The 21,872-nt window shown below is 37.9% G+C and overlaps 1 long non-coding RNA gene across 1 annotated transcript in view; it reads right to left on the reverse strand.

Annotated features, from left to right (window-relative positions):
- LOC141942076 (uncharacterized) overlaps positions 1 to 21,198 on the reverse strand; it is a 36,203-nt gene extending 15,005 nt beyond the window's left edge. Inside the window, exon 1 of the long non-coding RNA XR_012628514.1 lies at positions 21,134 to 21,198. This is a non-coding gene — a long non-coding RNA (uncharacterized LOC141942076). The remainder of the gene's footprint in view (positions 1 to 21,133) is intronic.
- Positions 21,199 to 21,872: the final 674 nt, after the last annotated feature.

The following is a 21,872-nucleotide window of genomic DNA, read 5'->3' on the forward strand; positions in this document are numbered from 1 at the left end:
GCCTGGAGGCTTTTAGAGGAATTTCTTGTCCACAAATGGGTCTCAGAGGGGTGTGAACCACTGAAGTACATGATTGAAATAACATTTGATATTGTAGCAAAAGCTGAACATCTGTAACCTGAGCATATTCTAGAAAATATTAACGACTCATTATTAACATAGGAGGTATGAGTATTTTGCAAAGAGAAAACTGAAAGAATACTGTATAGAAAAGTTCTGGCTAACCCAATATAGATTGGGAGCATCTTTAATAAAAACGTATGTGGCTATAGCAGTATCTTTTCCAGATTATTATATGGCAATCCTCAGAGTGAATCTCATGTTCTGGATATTGCCCTATTCAAAACTACAAACTGAGTCACCTCACAATACAAAGAAGTTCTGAATCTTCTGTATGCTCAGTAATCACTGCCTCTGTGGTAAAAAGCAAAAACCATCATAAAATAAAGCCATGGTTTACTCCAGATTGAATCAAGTACATTTAAAATAAAGCTCAGTGATACCTTTCCTCAATCCCAATTAGCCAGCAACTTAAAATTGCCTAAATGTGGAAATTGCTTATGAAATATTGAAAAGCTGCACATTATCCTGCTTTTCTCTTAATCTCTAATGGGCACTGATGCATAAAAAATAAAAATGCTCCCTGTTCTTGTTCTTTTTATTCTTTCCAAAAGAATGTTTTAAGATTACATTATTTTGCAACATATTTAGATGTATTTATGCATTGCTCTCATAGCAAGATCTGGAGTTGATATAAACACAAGCTCCAAAAGATCTGCTTCTCTGTCTAGTATTTCAACTATTCATTAACATCTTTGGAGTATTTTGAATGAAAAATAAAAGCATCCAAGTGACATTTGCATCATGGTGAAATCCTACAGTTTCTTTGCTGTAGGAGTAATAAATTAAATATAAAAAAGAGAAGTCTGATGAAGAGCTGTTGCAGTTGGTTGTTTATGAATGTTAACGAACACGCTGTGTAAGAGATGAGAAACAGAAACAGCAAGAACTATTCTTCTATCACTAAAAAAAAAAAAAAAAAAAAGAAAAAAAAAAGAGCACATTTCCACAGAAACTCAGTCAATTTATAGCAAGCAAATGGGACCTGCTTGAAACATGATTTACGTGGACTTATTGCACAAAGGCAGGACCTGTCAGCTCACTAGTCAGTTGCCACTTCTTCTTTTCCCCCATTAAGAAAAGATAATACAAAAATGTGAACATCTACTTCAGATACAGTCCAAATCCACACAACCAATAAGTGAGAAGTTTGACCATACAGGAGTGCTGTGAACAAGAAGTGAGACCATTGTTCCTCATGAGGGAGCCATGGCATTGGCATGTCCCAGGGCTTCTTTAGGCTTTCAAAGGCACTGGTAGGTCCCAGTGCCTTCATCCAAGCATTCCTCCTCCCAGTTATGCAGCACTTGACGCTCCAATTACCTGTGTTATGAGGCTCCCACTCTATGAGTGGGTGGACTTCAATGTTGAGGAGAGAAAGTCGTGCATGTTCAGAAAGTTTCAATGTTCCCAATGAGCCCTTCCTGTGAGAAAGCGCGTACTATTTAAATATCAGACAGTAATAGTAGGGAGATGTTCCCATGTGCAAAATGCCACGAGAAGTCAAGATCTATTTTGGAGTAAAGAAATTATGGGTTGTCTTCACCAGGTAGACAAAGACAAATTTTAACAGCTCCACTAAACCCAAAATATATGTAAGAAATTAAAACCATATTGTCTTGGAAAGTAGCTCGACACTGAAGATTTTGAAAAGGCTTCGCCACTCAGACAATGCTGAATGGATCAGGTTTGAAGAAGGAGTTAATGTAAAACTAAATAAGGAAATGGAGCAAGTCTTGCTCTCAGTTAAAAAAATGTAAATGACAGCATATTTTCCAAATTTTTACATTAAAAAGTCAGGGCAAAATTTGGCCCTGGTTTTAAGGCTACCTGGATATAAATGAGGGACAATATAGCTTTGTACCGATTTTCTATGCTTTTTATTTTGAGGGGGGAAAACCCGACTTTGAATGCACTTTCACAGTTAGTCTTTTCTGTCAACACAGCTGGTCAAAAATAGTTGAAATGCATTACAGAAATATTTTCAGACTAAGTCCTTCCAGCTTACTCTTTAGCAATTGCTTGTACATCCTCCACCAGCCACATGCTGATATGCACTACTTTTCTGGTTTTTTTCAATGGGTCTAAATGTATAGTAAGTGCAAGAAAATGTTCAAGCTGCCCTCTGAGGACAGCAGATTATTGTTCTAATAATTCTCTCCAACAGTAAGCAGCTAAACATTATTCATTAACTTCAGGCTTTCTCTTTCTTTCAAGATTGTTTCTGAAATTCATATATTTCATAAATTAAGGATAACTGATATTTAGGCTGGGACTCAAACCCAAAAATAATTAGTTGTGTAAACAGAGTAGTTCAGCTTTATTGCCTGAAGTAGAGCAATGAATAAATGAAATATATTTGCTGTCATAAAAAGGACCTTTAAATTACAGTGCTGTTTTATGAACAGTCTATGAGGGATTGAACAAGTCAGTACAATTATTTGCATGTCAATGGTTTTACTTTTAACTTCAATATTAAAACAAGAATGTGGATATTTTATCTGAGTTTAAAATAATTTCCTTCCAGGTTTTGATGATTCTAAATGCAAATTTAAGCCAATCACAATATGTTAGATGATTTAGCAAAATCATTATGTTACAGATTGATATAGGATACAACACACTCCTCGTCATGAGCTTTAACACTTTCTGTGTGCTCATCACCTCCCAGGACTCACAAAATTCTCACATCTGTGAATCACTAACTGATCTATATTTTGTGCAAGTGGAAATACATAGTGCAAAGAGGTCTGGTGAGTCCTACAGCTCATCCTGCCTTCTCCACTCATGCAGAATGAATCAGTAGATTTTTCACAAGCATGCAGTGACTTCAGCACAGGAAAGCTATGTCACACACTGAAGTTATGAATAGCCCACCCCAGAAACTGAAGCAACTTGTTAAAGAGCCAATAATGAACGTAATACCTGATCAGTATTCCATTTGAAAGCCTTGCTACTGCAATTTTTATAGACATAGACAAATTTTCTTTGACAATCTCTTTGTGCTGTTGTGATGTTTGTTTTGTTTGAAACCCCCTTTTTTAGAAATAATAAAGGAAGAGATCAATCATCTTGAAAGTATCTTAAAACTATTCAGTAGCAGCATGACAGATTTTTTTTTTTTTTCACATGTGCTCAGGATCTGATTATATCCCCACCAGTTAACATGAGCACTTTGGATACACATACATGACACACTCTGCTACAACAATTTTGAAGACTGGTCTTCAACACTGAAGTGCTTTTTACAATATATTGCTTAGAACTTTCTGAGATAATTCTGATGGATGTTCACAGGAATACAAGAAAATTATTAGAAAGAGTCCATCTGAAACAAATAAATACAAGATTCTTTAGATGTGTAGCTCCAGATTCAGTCCCAAGACTGAGATGTTTCTGAAACATGTGCACACACCCACTCACCCTTAAAGCAACGTTAATAAGCACCTCCATCCTAGCTGACAGCAGCCAAACAGTCTCAATTGCAAACCACCCCCAATTACATTAACAGAAACATGAGTAATCCATACCAAGGAATGCATATGAGTCAGTAAAGATGTGAAATTATACAGTGGCTCCCTAAGACAGTGACCTTTAGTTCACGAACTAAGTTTGCTATATCCATTTTAATTTTGTTTTAAATCCACAGTCCCGTTGTTATAGTTTAACCTTGTCAGCCAAGACAGTGCATGACTGACTATGTCAGTGCTACAAAAGCCAAAGCCAGCAGATCTCTATTTTTCACCAGACTTGGATCTTACATAACATTAAAAATTTTTAACTGTTGAAACACATCAATATATAAACAGCTGAAGACAACACCTTCTATTCTGTAATTCTCACTGACATTAATTATTTTATTGTCTCCCAAGTAGGTTAGGATTACTGTCATATATAAACACAATTAACCATAGCCAAGGCTGAAGAAAAGTGAGGTGGAGGTATCTAATAAACAACTTCATATTTCAAAAATACTTTTGAGTCAATGTCTACAACATATCCTGCTAGAGTTGGAATCATGTCACAATCTTGTTATCCAATCTTTTACGCAAATTCATCAAATTCCATTTTAAAGTATCAGGGATTTTTACTTTGCTATTACACTACAAAGATTGAAAGAAGCTTCTCTCTAAATTCATGGGAGCTTTGTATTTATTTGTTCTTGAAATAGCATCTGAAAATACATGCAGGTCTTCTTCATGTCTGTTATTGAAAACTACAGGTACCTGATTTCTTTGTAGGATTAATTCCTTAGAGTATGACCTGGAATTCTGATTTTCTTGTCAGTATTCCAGTTCTCACAGCTGTCTAATTTTCTTTGTACTGTATTTCAATTCTCTACCTATTGAAAAAACTTCAATTTTAGTTACTAGAATATTTTGTTAGCTCAAACATACCACAACTTCAGTGAAAATATCAAAGAAGGTCTTTCAGACTTCATCCATCCTTCCATGTAACTGTCATTTCTCTCTTCAGCCTGTTCCTTGTTCAATTCAACATTTCCCCCATTCCTCAACTGTCCAAAATATCTAGTGAATGATTCTAAAATTGTTGCTATAACCTGATTTTATATAATCATGTCAAAAAGGAATATATAGCAAATTTGTAGCATCTGCAAAAGAAAATGGGTTAGGAAAAATTGCAAGCAGTACTGAGACTAGAGAAACACAATGACCAAGATCTCGTATTCAGTTCGTGTGCAAACATCCCGTGAATGAACAAATTTACAATATTGGAAGTGGAGTTGCTCTGAAACACTGAATATTAAAATATCACCATGAAAGCTGTTGAGGACTTCAATCATTCCCTACCAATTCAGTCATTCCATGTGCCTACACACAGACACCCCCATATACAAACAAAATGATGAAAAACTTTGGGTGCTTGGAGAAAAAATTAAAACAACAAAAAAAAACCCACCTATGAATAGTGGTTATGGGTAGCATTAGGATTTATGGGATCACTCAGACTGTTCTCCATAAAATATGCTCGTTCACTCATACTGTAGGTAAACCACGAATCACTGCTCTCCACTGATAGACTTGATTCTGAGATGGGCTTGAGACAGTGACTAGCTTAGAAGCACACTGGCTCATCCTAAACCCTTCATCCTTTAAAGCTGCCAGGCTTCATCCTGTGTTGAACTTCACTGTCAGAGTAAGCAGAGAAAGCAGCAACTTTGGTGATGCAGCAGTTGCTGCAAAATGACTAACTGAGATTCCAGTCTTTGTAAACTCATATATAGAATATCTTCAAAAATAGCCTGCCATATTAAAAAATGTCTTACTGGCCTATTTCTGAAATAATTCACAATTTTCATATTGCAGTTTCAGTTCCAGTATCTGAAGTTCTGCCTCTGAAAATATTCTGAAGTGAAGGCAAAGCTGGCAAAATAAATGCTACTAAACTTGTCTCAGTCTTTTCTATTCTGTAGATATAAAGTTAAAATCTATCTCTTTCGAAATATCTGAAAAAATCGGCTCATTTTGCCAAGCAATGATTCTATTAAATTCCTTTATAGATGTGGTACATCTATACCTTTTTATTACTAGCAATTATAATATATTACCATTTCTTTCAATAAAAAGATCATTACTTTATTATAGCAATGCCTAGCATATGACTGGAGGAAGGTTTTTTATTAAGAGGATTTTTAACATCTGACTCAATCAATGTATTTTCTTAATGAAATTAAAATGCCAGTCATTTCATCCCAGGTCAACAAGTAATTTTGTGTTAATTGAAATGAGAGGTTTAATTTATTTTTTCATTAATGGTCCTTAATTTTTAATTAAAACTCAGGTCAAATTTTATACAATAATATCAGTATGAAAACTCACTTCTAGTTTTAAAGGTATCAGTATGAAACATGAAGGTTTTTGATTCTTTTAAGTACCTAGCTTTGCCCACTTCTTTTTTTCCCCTAACAATATTAAATTAATTCAGATAAGAATCTACAAATGGTTTGGGTATGAGTGGCATTGAATTCTGGAGCAAACATACCATAACCTGAAAGGGGAAAAAAAGTCTACTTTTAGCCTACAGGCTTCAAGTTTTTGGGTGTTGTTTGGCAGAAGACATTGTGGAAACAGATAGAAAAAGGACAAGTTCTCCCTTTAAAAGTTACTGTTTATGGCTTGGATCCCTCAAAGTTTAATTGCAATTGGTTGTATACTTTTTATTGTAGTTACTTCAACTCTGTGAAGGACCAGGACTACAAGGTTTTCCAGATCTACAAGCCCTCATAGGTATCTTGTTCAGTGCAGGTAGATACCTAAATTCTTTTCTTTTTAGTGCAGTCATCTGCACTATCTGAACTAGCCAGGCACTTACCCTGTGCCTGAATGCCTTTGCAAGCCACAGCCAAAACTCTTTGAAAATGAAGAATTAGGTTTATGACAGGAGACAGTAGGTGAAGTAGTTACTGAGATGTAGGACTGGATAAAAGAATAGGATAAAATAACATTCTGAAAATGAAATCTGATTTGAGAGGAATCTTGAGTATCCAAATACACCTGAACTTACACCAAATGTCTCGCTTGTTGCTCATTACGTCCTGAGTAGGACTGAGCACCAGTTCTTCTTGTAATGTGAGCTGTATGTGCCCTGAGCTTTCCAGTATCAAACCCTCCATGGACTGTGGTGGTTATCAGATGCTTAAAACGAGCACAGTTTTTTTGGGTTGAGTCAGTCAAGCTATCATTTTGGTATTACCCAGCACAGGACACCATAGGAAAATGTAGTTACTCAGAAAAAAAAGAGATAAGTATTTAGATATTGAGCACATCCAAACAACACAGAGGTCAGCCTTTTTGCTTATATTCATAGTAGGTTCAATGCCCATCAGAAAGCTTTCAGTGGGAAATAAATGTTTTCCCATTTTGACTCCTTTCTTCAAAAGAACATCATAGAGTTCCCCAAGTTATAAACAGAGGGCGCCTTTACAATGATTCTGTTTTCATTCTGGGCTCCCTCCTCCTGTCTGAGCACAGAGGAATTCTTGCTTGCTCAGTGTCAGAAGTTCCCCCATTCTCGATTCCAGTCCTCATTCTGGTCCTCAGGAGTGAAAGAGGAAGGAAAAGTGGTGTCACCTCCTCATTGTCCTTCCTCTGGTTTTGGGCCAGCTCTACTCCTATCTAGAATTTCTTCTGTTCAAAAAAAAAAAGGGTTGGCTGTAAAAGCCAGCCCTCCTCCTGACACAAGTCTCCACACACCACCCAAAATGAGTGTGATGCATTATGACACACTACTACACCTGGTTTACAGGCAGCACTGACTACGTCAACTACATTTTAACAGGAGGGGGGCAAAGATCTCAAAGTAACTTACAACCTCCTTGAAAATCAAGGGCCAGACAGTGATAGATCCCACAGGAAGAAGCAGGGTTCTGTAAGGGGAACTGTAAGGATATTTCTGCATTTTCTGATGGGGTGCTAGAAAAAGCTAAGAAGAGAGATTGAATTCATCTTTTTCTTCAATCAGATTTAGATCATTCTTCCTTCATTTGTTTTCTGATGCACCCCTCCCTTCTCAAGCTTTCTACATATCATCAACCAAGATCTCCACCAGAATAGAAGAGCAGGAAAATGTCTGGCAAAATAGCTGTCAAGTTATGAAGGATTTGACCAAGCAAAAGGCTAGAGTCTTGCAATAAGAACAATATGAGCACAGCAGAGGTCAAAATGTCCTGACAACCTTTGTTTCTCTCACTTTTAAAAAGGCCTGTAAACTGTGTTTTGCTACCAAAGGTCGATGCCATGACCTGTGAATACTCACATGAATCTTGCACAGAAAAAGCAAAGTGTGGTTCAAGCAAACCTGACCTGACCTGACCTCAGGAGCTGTCACTGCTAAAACAGTCCAGAACACCTAAAATTTTTAATTGACTCCCAATGGCTTATTGAAAGCACCATCTCTGACCCGACAACATTGCGGTTCAAAAGGTAATCCTGTACAGTCTGCTGCAGCTCTTGGGACTGTCTCAAATAAATGTGGAAATTCATCCTGTAACACAGACCTCTCTCTTTAGAAAATTATTCTTGTAAAATAATTCTTGTCAAAATGTTGCCTTTAGTGGATCTATTGAACAGAAAGCATTATTGAAATTCACAGGGTTTTTTTTAAAAAAAAGTGGAAGAAATGTAGGAGTGTACCAGTAGTAAAGTGAAAGAAACTTTAGGAGCATATTCTCAGCTATGGTCATCATGGTAATTGTATTGATTTACTGGCATCTCATTCTATGTGAGGTCCTATATGAACACAGTGGAGGAAAGCCTCCCTGTCCAGAGCAACCAGTCATTTCAAAAGGCAAAAACCAGCAAAGATGAGGAGAGAGGAAGTTGAATGGCCACCTTTCATAGCAACCATACTAACAGAGGGTATCAAAAGGACTTGCAGCAAAGCCAGAAGCTGGATCCTGATCTCAAGAATCCTTCCAGCAAGCAAAGACAATACAAGCTAGGGTGAAAAACTGCTTTTTTCATTCTGGAAGTTGTAAGAAAAGAATAAAAGCACTCAAAGACTAAAAATATCCCATTGACCTGTTATGAAAAGGGAAGGAAGAAATTTGTTATCTCTCCGAAGGTGTTACACATCAACAAAAATATGTGCAAAAAAAGTTAAGTGTCATACTTCAGCAGAATAAACACAAGGTCATGGAAGTAAATGGAAAGGCAGGCCAGGCAAGGATAAGAAAACAGTACAGGTGTCAATGGCTTAGTTAGTGACCTCTATAAATATCTTTGTCAAGGAATGGGACTTAGAGAGAAAGGACACAGCCACAGCAGCTCTTCTGGAGAACAGGCAAAGAATGCCTGGAGAAAAATGTATACTTTCCCACTTCTTAATGTCAGAGCCTATAGCTTAGCTAGGTGAGCAGACAGACCAAAGACTCAAGTGTGTGACATAGCTGGAGACACGGCTCAGTCAATCCAGAAAAAAATACCTCTACTTTCAAGAGCTCTGTAAAAAGCAGATAAAAGGGAATTAATTAGCCCGCGTTAGCTGAGGGATCTAGTGCAGCCACCAGCACTCAACTTTTTGAACTTATTTATATGGAAGTGCTTCACACTTGCATTCAAAGACCAATTCCATATTTAATTCCCATCGGCCCTTCAACAGCCTCATCACAGACTTTAGCAAAATGAGCATCCTTGCTTAGGTACTTTATTACAAGTGTAACCATAGTCCTTCAATACGTGATGACTACTGATGAATTTATACAACTTCAAGGCATGTTGTGTAGAGTTAGTATTCCACCAGTATCTAAGTACAATATTTTAAGATGATCTCAAGTCTACTTAGAGGATACTGCAGCTTTGATTGCAATTTAGAGGTATAGTAAGCCAGAGAAAATGCTTCCAAAGGAATACTAAGCCCACTGTGCTCTCAAAAGCATGAAGATGCACAAAGATGCAGTTCAGGTCCTGTTGGCAGTTTTTGGTGCTAATTCAGCTGAAGCACCCAGCAGTGTTTGTTACACTCTAGGCTGCAAAGTGCCTGTCAATTGTGACAAACTAACAAGATTATGTATTCAATGAAAGAAGATGAGCAGTTTTGGGTCCCACGTGTCAGACAAGCTGTAGCCCTTCCCAAGAATTGTGGGGCTTTCACTCCTCTAACATGTGGAGATGGATTTCATTAGGTAGAGATGTGGAAGCATCCTGCACTCAGGAGGGCCAGCTGAAAGCTTTCAGTTAAAATCCAGTTTCCATGCTGCGTCTATGCCGATGAAATGTCTACTGTATTAATCTGATGATTGTCTTTAAGGAAAGAGGAAATGGTTGCTAATGATGCTGGATTCCTGAGAGGTCCAGATAACCTGACCAGCTGCAAGCTGCAGCAGACAAGTGGAAGTCCTGAGAAACCTCAGAGGTCATCTCACATACTACAGACCTCATTAAACTGAGGGAGGTTTAGTTCACAGTGTGGTCTCATCTTCAACTTAGCAAGTGAAGGCTGGCTGCTCCTCAGAGACATCAAACCCTTGTTTTACTCAAGCACTATCTGACCTATCCATTTTTTCCTGAGTGCATGATTTCTCAGGAAGTCATTCAAATTCATAGCACTCCTACACACACATATCAACTCAAAGATCCTCCTCAGGTCCCAAATTTTCCAGACAGAAAAACCTCATTTGATGATCTCAAAAACATTTTACAGGATATTCCTGCTGCTCTGCAGCTTTCCAATTCCCCAATACACAGGTGGGTTTTTCCAGCTTCTGACCCCCTATCTAGTCCCCTCCTTTTACTCCCTGGTAGCCCTTTGCCAGGCTGAGTAACTACTTACAGGTGCTGCCCACCAGCTGTGAACAGGCTAGTTCTCACCAATGATAGACGTGCACTTAGCAGCCCGGCCTGCTTCCTGGCACCTTGTCTAACAGAAGGGTCTCAGTTCTGCCTAGAACCCCCCTTTTTAATTTTTATCATATGTAAAATACAAATGACCACAACAATGGTTACTTATCAAATAGGGACACAGAAGATCTTCCAAAGGACTATTACAAATGATCAAATAAATAAAAACATACAAAACATGCAAAACAAACACAAAAGATCAAGCCACTGTAGCAATGGATAGTCAAAAGATTTCAAATTTTTTTGACATTATCCAGCACCTAATAATCAAGGCCAAGCAAGAAAAAAAAGAGCACATATGCAAAGTTTCAGATTTTCCACTTGTAAACCAACCAAACTGACCTAGCGAGATTTGATCAATTGATTTTTAGTATGTAATTATTTCAAAAGGTCTCTCATACTACATAAAGCTTTTCTTCAGATATAAGCAGTCTCTGGAACTAGATACCACATACTTTGCCATTTAACTCACCGGCACAACTATTTCATGTTCACGGCCCTTGAAGAGGCTCCCTGTTACAGTGATTGTGATAAGAAAAATCAAGTGGCAGTGCACATTCCCTATCAGATTTGCTTAGGGAAAACTTATAATACTCAGTGAAATCTTTTTATTGCTATTCATCTTTATTCTGGTGATTTACTTATTACTAAAACGTACACTTAAGGGAAGTGTTGCACTCTCTGATTAAGAGTCTGTAAGCAAGAGAGATTCAAAAGGCCACATCTTTGCACCTTGTGTTCTGTATTGTCTTAGGAAAGCACCGACACAGCAACCAGGACGACCAAAAGTCACTAGTAGTCATGGCAAACAACTTCTGTTCACACACATTGTCTCTTAGTCTGCAGCTGGCTCTTCTCAAGGAGTCAAGGCAGCATGACTGCTGAAGTACTGCCCTCCAAGTGCCTTTGGCAGGGAATTTCTAACGTACAGCAACTTATTTAACATCAGTCTTTAGCACTGGAGAAATTCATCAACCACGTCCTCCCAAGTAAAATTGGTATTTGAGAGGTGACTGATATCAAAGAGGCACATTTGCATGGGAGGGACAATATATACCAGTGCAGGTGGATAAAGTTTAGCACCTCTTACAAAACGCAAAACATCTCCAAATGGCTTTCACATGAAATTCACTTGTATTTAGCCAACCAATTTCAATATATTTATTAAAATCTTTGGCTGCTTTGTAACATAAACATTAATAAATTTGCATTTCCCTTTACAAGATTTTGTCTAATGAAAATCCATTTTCTGAGACAATACATAGATTTCAGTTCAAGAATTATATCCTGTTTCAAAAAGGAATACAATTCCTGGCTGAAACTATATCAGGTAGTTCAGTAACACCCCCCCCCCCCCCAAAAAAAAAAAAAAAAAAATTATGCAATTATGAGAATTATATGCTAATGTTGGGGGTTTTTTTCCAGAAACTTAGAAGCTTTACACTTTTGTTAACTTAATTTTATTTGAAGACTACATGCTGAAAAACAATCCAGCAGTACAGTGCAACTAGTTGATCAAATAGCAATTGTTATATCCCTTTATATAAAGTGGGACATAAAACAAAGAAAATTCCTTCTAAGTCTTGTCTTCAAACTCCTGCTCCTCAGGCTTTGCCTTTGTCTATGATCTCCTTGCTTGGAACTTCGAAAGATGACATATATTTAAACTTTTTTTTCCCCAGTCAAACTGTTTTTAAAGCCTTTACAAAATGGTTTTGCCCAAATTAAAGCTGAATGGCCATTCTTCCCACACTCCTATCACTTATTTCCCTCCCACCTTGCAGAAACTTCAAAACCATCAGGACTCAAAACCCTTTAGAAATTCAAGATGTACTTTCTTATGCACCTTGCAGGATGAAATCATATTAGTACTATGTTAGGCTGCTACTGCATTTTTACTTGTCTCCTAAATATCTTCTCCATTGATGAGATTTACAGCACCTTTGCCTCATCACTGAGGGGTCAGAATATCACATACAGTTGATCAATGGGGCCTAGTCTTGTTCCAGTCTCACATCATGTTGGCATTACCTGTGCTTTGCGTATTTTTTATTCAGTCTTTCTATTTCCACAGTGCCCAGACTATTTGACATTGACAAGATCCTCCCAGCCAAGAGGAAGTGGGGACAACTCTTTTCATAGTCTGTTCCCACTAATTAATTTACTAGTCATGTTCCTCACAGAACACAAGACACTTCTTTTCCCATCACAGGGCAAATCAGGGACATACTGGTCTCTAGTCTGTGGAAACATTAAAGACTGAAACAATCAAAAGTGGTTTTTTTCTAATCAGTTGGTCTTTTACCTCAAAACACCTACTTCTGATTGGGATGTCAAAAGCCAGTCCCTCCAATACTTTCTACTGCAGGAAGTCTTTCTGCCAAGTCCTTGAAAGTACATAACATTCAGAGGTTGATTGTAGTGAAAATTACGGGTGCTCAGTACATTTCAGCATTTGACCTTTTATTAGGAAGGTCAGAGGACTTTTTGCTATGTTCAGAAGAGCCTAAACCTTTACTATAAGTGAATACCAAAAACTGTTATTCTTTTTCTACTCCTAGAGTTGCTATGGTTAGAGCTTTCTTCAAAACTCATGCCTAAAAGTTTGTAGGCAAAAGCCTAGTGTGTCTTTGTTTTACAAAAAGCTTTTCTGAAGTTCATAGCTGTGAAGTACCAGTATGACTGTGCCCTTGCACAACACTGGTTCTGAGGAGTTGTTTGAAGAGCACCTGGTTGGCCTTGGTTTGATCTACCTCAGATACTTTCAACTTCAGTCAGCTCTCAGTACTGCCTCTTACTCAGTTTTTCTGTTCCCCACAGTGGTATAGTAAGTACAGACATACTGCAAACTGTTTCTTCTTTGCTTCGGATTTTAAGATCTGATTTTGTCTGATGGTTTTCTTTGCACAAAGTCCCTGCACTTTACCAGGTATTTGAACACATACAAAGGGACACAGAATGAGCTATTCCCTTAGTAATTAAGTGAATTGCTAGGAGATTAGATCTGGGTATAAGAAAGCAAAAAAAAATACCCAAATAAGAAGTTCCTTAATGTAATCCATAATAGGGGAGTTACTATCCGAAACCCATCACATGCTGCAACTCATAGAAACCGTATCCTTTCAAACACAAGGGACAGCTGTCTGTTAAAGTCTATATGGTGGCAATGGTTAACATTCACCACAGACTGATGCAGAAATCTCTACTGGCATTAAAAAAGACTGCTGTCCAAAAATGATGGCATTGTATAGCTCTAATACTTTTTTGATCCAGCACAACATTAAATGCCCATTAAACCATAAGCATGTGTCTAAGTGCTTTGCTGGATCTGGGCCATAAACAGACCCTTGAAATCAGGCTGGACTAGGGCCCCATAAATATAGGGTTGACTGAACAGAGTCTGAGCACCAAGAAATATGCTATTTCACGTGAATTTATCTATAATCAAGCTTAATTGTGTTAACATGGAGATGTTTTCTGGTCAGTCTCACACTGATCATATGAACATACTTGACACAAAACATGGTGGTGCACCCTGCATGACAGGTTCTGTCCTTTGAGGTTTACATGGTAGAATATCCCTTTATAACAAATTGAAACTGAATAAGGACATCCTTCCCCTGCAAAACTTATTTACATTTTTCCTTTTGACAAGATAAGTCATGGAAAAAAAGGAGAAGAGAGTTCTCTTGTCTGAAACAGAAGAGCTGATAGAATGCTTCTGAGATGACAAATGTGATTACCATATTAATCACATTTAGCATAATATTATTATCTCACTTTGTCTACTTTACAAAAAAGCCTAAGCGAGAGACAGGAGCGCTTCTCTTGGCAACACTATTGCTTATCTTTATGATGTTACAGACTTGGAAGTCTGCACATTGGCAGCAGGTTTCTTAAATTGGTCAGGAACGCTATGAAAAGTAACCTGGGAGGATATAATTGAACTATGATAGCAACGGGATATAACAGAGAAGGAAAAACTATCAGAAAACAGATTCAATATTCAGAGATTTTTCCCATAGTAAGGAGCAGAGACTAAGTTAAAAAACCTTACTGACATTATTTTCAAGCAATGGAAGTTAAGCTGTGATTTCCATATCTGTTATGAATAGTCATGAAGTATGAACACACAAAAGGTAACTTTTTCTTCAAAGTGTAATGAAATAAAACATTGAAAGATATCAATTTTAACTGGAATAAGATTCACTTCTGACTTATTCTGTTGGTTTGGCTTTATAACATGTGAAAACCACCCAAGTCTTGAAGAGCTTTAGCAACAATTTAGCAACTTTAGTTGAAAACTTTAGCAATTCTCCCCTAAAGCTGATTTCCAACTTAAACAGTAAAAAAAAAAAAAAAGATTCAAATAAAATTTAATTAAAAGTTAAAGAAAATGGTAACTATAGTAAGACAATGTGATCCAAGATATAAATTCATGGCCACTTTAAGTACTTATAGGAAAGATAGTCCAGTTTGTTTTAAGTTGTTCAGAATATATTGGGTATTGTAAGGCCACTTGTAAGGAACTGTGTTAAACTTTGTTTGTCTCAACATTGCTGTTGCCCCACCACCATTTCCTGGCTTTGGCACCCTGTTGCCATGGAGGAGTACGTTCTAAAGGAGACAAAGGGTCCCAGACAAAACCACAACATCCGCCCGAAGCTAAATCGGGGTGCGGGAGACACGTGGGCTGGCATGACCAGTGCCTGGGCATCTGCGCATGGAGGACCACGGGACCAGGAGCCCCATGATTGGGATGAGACGTGCAGGCTGGCACGAAATGGGTGGATGCTTTTGGAAAAGGTTGAGGGGACTGGGACAATAAAAGGACTGCGTACTCCTCCCTCGGGGGCACCTTCTTCGACATCTGTTGCTTGGAGCCAGGACCTCAGCGGAGCTTGGAGCTTGGAGTCACCATCACCTGCACCAAGCCCAAGCCAACAGAACATCGCTGGATCCCTGGTGGTGGTGGTAATTAGCTGCATATCTACTGTTTTTCTTGCTTAGGGATTCTGACTTTCCTCTTCTTTTCCTCTCTGTCCTATCGCTATAACTAATTGTTATAGCAAATAAAGTGAACAAGGTTGTATGGCATCTGACCTCATTTGTGTCTTAATTTCACTCCTGGGATTAAGAACCCTTCCCGATATCGGATCGGGACACCACTGTGTCTGTCTTCCTCTTGACAACAATATTTTTGAGACACTTGATGTCATGCTGACATCCACTTTGGCTACTGAAAGGTTTCTTTCACTTTGGAAATTCCTGAACTGAACAGATGTCCAGCTCACTGAAGGAAAGGTGGAGTGAAACTCTCGCACCCTGACCTGTAGCCACATATTTTCATGCTCTCCCATTACATGGGAGACACAAGTTTATAACTTGTCTGACAAGCAGTATTGCATCAACTACCCCTTTTGTCCTCAGTTTTTCAGATTCCTCTGCCATAGGGGGCTCCTGCTCATTGTGTAGGTGAATTAAAGCACTTTATTCCCTCCATGCACTGTACAGTGATACAAACTTGTACACAGGTGTCGTGGTTTGAGCTCAGAGGGCAACTGAGCAGCACACTGCCACTCACTCCCCCCTTCCTACAAATTGTTTCTACATACTTTCTGATCCCTCCAAGTCCACAAAAGGAATCTAGAGGATGTGAATGGCTGTTAAGTTTGGCCCTGACACACTTAAAGACCCAAAAGCTTAGTAAGGAGGATGTAAACATTTTCTCCCACCTGCTGCTACGGAAGAGAAAAAGTATGATCAATCTGTGTACAAAAGGTAAGTGGGCTATAATCTAAACAAGCTGTTTTCTTCCACCTACTGCCAAGTTACAGAAAAAGGGATGAGAGGAGGAAGAGAGAGAGAAAGATAAATTGAGAAGTTTCAATACCAGTGAGAAGTACTTGGATACCATTGTTACAGGCACAACACACAAATGAACCAAATAAATCATCAGCATATGTAACTTTAGTCTGATCTTCCTGTTGACCCAATAATTATACAGAAACATTTCCTTTCACAATGAGATAAAAACACCCTACTCTCTTCAGGTTTATAGAAGATGGAATGATTTAATTGCTGTTGGAGAGGCTCCAGATCTTGGCTAAATTGCAAAGAAAATAAAGCTTACTCTCTACTTATGAGTGCATGTGCATGATTTCAGTCACCACACAGGAAAATGAGAACATGATTTAAAAAGTTCCTTTTCCAAGGGAGAGACCAGCTACCCCAGAGTCAATTTGTAATCACTAGTTGACTACAGCCAAGATCTGCTGATGATGTGGCTGATTAATTAATTAAAATGAATGCTACCTTTGTTAGAATAAGGAAGTACAATTGATCTTGTGTTAGTAAGATGCATCCATTTTACTGGCTGGCAATCAGCATTTCATTAACACAGCAAAAAAATCCATTATGATGGATGAAAACCCTACCACCAGATTTACAGTCAGGAGGATTTTTTTTCATTCCCCTAAATCAGAGTAGCTGAGTCCATAAGGGTTTTCCTCTGGGGAATTGTATTTAACATATTCCTGCTATTGCAAAGACACAAAGCACTGGGAAAACGCTTAGTCTTTCTTAATACCTTTCTGAACATGCTCTAGCTTCAGCTTGCTCTTTCAGTCTAGGTCTTTGAACAGGTTTGGTGGTGGCATGTGAAACACATTTTCCGTGAATATTACTATTTTACTTTCTTCGTCTGTCTTGCTTTTCTTTTTTATTTGATTATTTCTTGAACCGGTGCCTGGTACTGCTGCCATGATTACAGCTACACTGACATTTCCATTAAGAAGTTGCTTAGAATTTGACTGTTCTAATTTAAATTTTGCTATATTAGGGAATACATCTTCTGCCCACCCACATTATTTTTTTTTTTTGTTTGTAGGTTCACACCTCACATTTTAGCTCTTTATGGTAGCTCAAGCCTGTCAAATTCTCTCATCTTTCATTTTCAAATAATGACTTGTCATTCTCCTGTTTTGAAAAACAAACTAAGAATCACCTTAATTTAGAAAGCATTGTGTTATATAGTAGATATTTCCCTACAGGCTAAAACTGATCCTGCAACTGAATTCAAAAATAAAATTAATATACATTTGTGTGAGCTATTTTTCAAAAGTGTTAGTTTACTAATCATCAGCAAGCTAAACTCTGAAATGTTTAACTGCCATAGGGACAAATTCTGGTTTCAGTTACAGTTACATAAATCCAAAATAATTCCAGTGAAGCCCCATGTGTCCAAAAGCATAACTGAGTCTATAATAGCCATACTTCAAATAAGTCTTGGAATCTATCATTGCTGAAGTCTCAATATAATGACATGTCATCATGATTAATAGTTTCCGGTGCTACAATGCAGCTTAAGGAATGCAGCACCCAGAATACCAAAGAATGCTGATGTTCAAAGCTTTTGGAAAACTAGTCACCAGTTTGCAGTTAATAACCCTGATGAAAGAGGCCATCCATACACACCTTTGCACACTGGGAGTCTGCAAAACTCCTAAGGTTGAGCCCAGATCATATGTTTTAAAGGTAGCCCTGGCACGTGCATCAAAGTCTGTACCAGTGACTTACTGACAGAAATATCACTAGTTGGGAGGGAAATACTGGTAGGGAAAATCACCATCATTATGAAGAAGGGCACCAGAATCTAATTCATAGAATAGTATGGGAACTGCTCAGGGTCATGCACCTCACCTTGACATCTGGCAGAGGGTGTTGTACATGGACAGAAGGATTGCCTCTCATGTCTGAAGCAGAGAAATACAGGTTTCAGCCACCTGTGGTTGGTGGTTTGGTCTTAATGGTTGCCTTGGCTAGGAAATTGGTCAAGAGACTTCACATGTAAGTGCATTAAATGGACAAGACTATTTTGTCATTTACATCTAACTGCCTACATCAGAAGTAGAAGCCCTGTAGAAGCTTGGCTTCATCTATTTACAGGAATAAAATTCCAAAATTAGACTCATTGACTCAAAAAGCCTTCTGCCCCAAAAATCCAGTGGTTATAAACAGAACTGGAATTTATCATCTAGAAAAGGGAAACTCCATTTCTTTCTAAAACCATGTGTGTGCCTTAACCAATGTGGTCAAAATTTAGTTTATGCTTGAATATCTATTAGGTCCTCTTAGGCTGGAGGAGATGGAGACATTGAATTTCTTTCTCATGACCATTTCGTTATTAATATGAAAGTTCAAGTCAAGTGGACCGTATATTTCAATCTTAAAGTAGTTATGTTTGGGATCAATTTCAACTTGTTTGGAAAGGAGATAGGAATACTTTGCCAAGAGATTTGTTTTCAGGAGCTACCACTCACAGTCCTGAGCCAATAGCAGCTGAACCATCAGTTTTTAAATGAACCCAGCCACTGGGGAACAGCTGAAAAATCGTCCTCTTTACTAACGATGTTTGTCTAAAATGACTTCTGCACGTAATACCCTCATCGGGTTTTGCAATGGCTCCTCAGAACCCTGCAAAATTTCCAGATACCCCATGACATTACTCTGTGACTGCTGATTTCTACATTCCTGAAAAAACATCCCCCACTGAGCTCAACCGTCCTTATAATGCTTCAATACTTCTAGTATTAGTACCTGGAATATAACAAAATTATTACCAATAGTATTCTATTTCTACTATCTTCTTGATATTATATACTACTCTTTACTTGCAACATGAACACTGATACCCTCATTAGAACTGTATGTAAATGTCACCTAAGAACCTGCTTCTTAAATAAGCACAGCAATATAGCCATAGTTTTATTATTGGCATGACTATTACTGATATTACAGACCCATCACTCAGAATGCTTCTATTTATGAGACCTGTATGCAAATCATTGATGTTACACTCTTCCCACTACAATATTGTGTATTACATGATAACATGTCTTCACTTTTTTTATGATCTATATTCTGCCATGTCTCACAATAAAAGAAGCAAAATCATTTAGAAATAATATCTAACAGAATTTTGTGCAACAGCAACAGTTACGAAAATACATAGGTAAATGCGTAAAATAAAGATGCGATTCTTTAGTTTAATAATGTAAGTGATGGGGAGTGAGTAATCAGTCCACTTTCACCCTACTATTCTTGTTGCTAATGATAATTTTTTTCCAGGGACTTTTTTTGACTGGTGTCAAGTAACTTCAATGGAAAAATGTTTTGTATATAATAAATGATTGATTTGGTTTCATAAAACAGGGCTTTCCACCAGAATGGTATGCTGACACAGCAAAGTATTCCTGGAACGTAGGAGAGAGAGATTCAAATATCTCCTTCCTTAGAAGACACAAAGCTATGAGAACTATCCTAAGAGATCAAAGACCTAATAATCAAAAACCTTGTGGTTTCAGTAAAAGGGTCAACAAAATGGCACTTGGAAGCACACTCTGTCAAGGGGCTTATTTAATATAAATTCTAATGCTTTAACCTGAGGGCACAAATACTATTTAAAGCAGATACTGTTTGCTATAGTCAGAAGTACTTACGTATATCTTATCACCTGGACCTTCTTTGCAAGATATCCTCTCTCAAGTTAATAAATTCTATACTGAATTCTACTTCAAGTTCTGATTAGTGTTTTTGCATTAGATTGAAATTTGGCCTCCAGGGTGTGACAGTTATATTACTTGTTGTCTTTAGAAATATTAACCAGTATAACTATAGAAAGCAGACATTGCAAGGAAACTCCATAGGGAGGAATTACTCTGTTGTATCACTTTCTGTTCTTTACTGGAAATTATCGGGTCATTGAAGCTATGTTAGATAGCTTATTATACCTCTAGCCATGCTTCAGAGCAAAGAGGGATTTTCCTTAATTCTTAGGATTGTGCTTTGGATGGGACGAATACACCGAGACAGACCATCCTAGGCAGCGTCATGAGACTTCAGATGACACTGGAACATCCATTTCATTCTTACATTAAACAAGTTTCTGAAGGGAGAAAAAGCAATGTCCTGATGTTTGGAATTCATTTGAAGAGAAAGAAAATACAAAACTGGATTAAAGCATGCCAGCCCTCTTTCAGCTTTGTGAGTTCATTCACTGTGCAACATAACTCCTGAGCTTTTTAGCTTTGCCCTTTGCCTGTGAGATGACCTTGAATAGGTCATTTGGCTACTTTGCCTCCATATCATGTTTATAGTATTCTTTGAGAAGAGAATCTCCTCATCTATTCAAGCCTTACACAGATAAAAGACAATTTTTCTTTCCTTCTTTCTTTCCAGTCAGTTATACTTCAGTGCATTCAGTTGCACAAGTTCTGCTCTACTAGATATTTAAGTGTATTCACAATATGCTAGCTGTTCACAAAACATGGATAATTAACAAAAACCTAGATAGTTCTGCTACTTGGAAATTTTGAATTTTGCCTTTTTTTTTCTCTTCCTCCCACTCCCTTCTGTTTATCTCTCTTAAACACTTCATGAGTTAATTTTGCTATATGAATTCTTCCTCTGCCTTTGCCTCTTCCTTTTCTTTCCTTCACCTCCTTGTTTTTGTTTTATATCCTTCCCTTCCCTTCCCTTGACAAGACCTCATTCAATAGACTCTCAGGCTGTCATTGGCAAAACTGCTACTTATTTCAGGGCACACAGGACTGGGCCCATTTCTCCACATCATCAACATTTCTTTACTTGATTACCTGGTAGTCACATATTCTGTGTCTCCTCCTCTGTTTCTCTCGGTTCTCCCAGCTCTGCACTTTTTCTGTGTACACACCCCCTTCCTCATCCAGGGTTATGGGTTGACTTTGCCAGGCAGCCTCTGCACAACACAAGCTGTAAAGTCCCTGATTAAGGGTGCAAGGTTATCTTTGCAAGCTACTATCAGACTGTCATTTTTTATCCCCTCATAGCTAACATCATGTGCCAAGAGCTGTCAGAACTGTGTCACTCCAATGCAGTGAAGTCTTGGATAATAAGTGATATTAAACAAAGATAAAAGCACAGCTATATATCTTAGATATATATATCCACACACACCATGCATAACCATTTTCAGACTGAAAATGTGGACACTATTTTTAGAAGTTTAATCTAATCACATGCTCATGCCCATACATACACACATCCTTCCCATACCATGGATAAAGAGAAGCAGTGCACTAAGCACCACGATAAGTAGCTCTAACTTTTGTTCTCTTTCATTTGTTTCTCATCTTCAATGTCACAGGCTACATGCTGTTCCCCAAGATGATAGTCTCCAGTTGTCTTTTGTATTGAGCAGGGGAGGAAAGAAAAAAAAAACCACGCATTTTCTTTGCTACTTTCATCAGAAGTGGATCTTAGTCTGCTTATTTACATAGAGTCTACTCTAGAAGAGTTACAAGCAACTTCAGTAAGATAAAATTGTGGTTCTGTTAACATAAACATCATTTTAGT

This window comes from Strix uralensis, chromosome 4, assembly GCF_047716275.1.
Source record: "Strix uralensis isolate ZFMK-TIS-50842 chromosome 4, bStrUra1, whole genome shotgun sequence".
NCBI lineage: Eukaryota > Metazoa > Chordata > Aves > Strigiformes > Strigidae > Strix > Strix uralensis.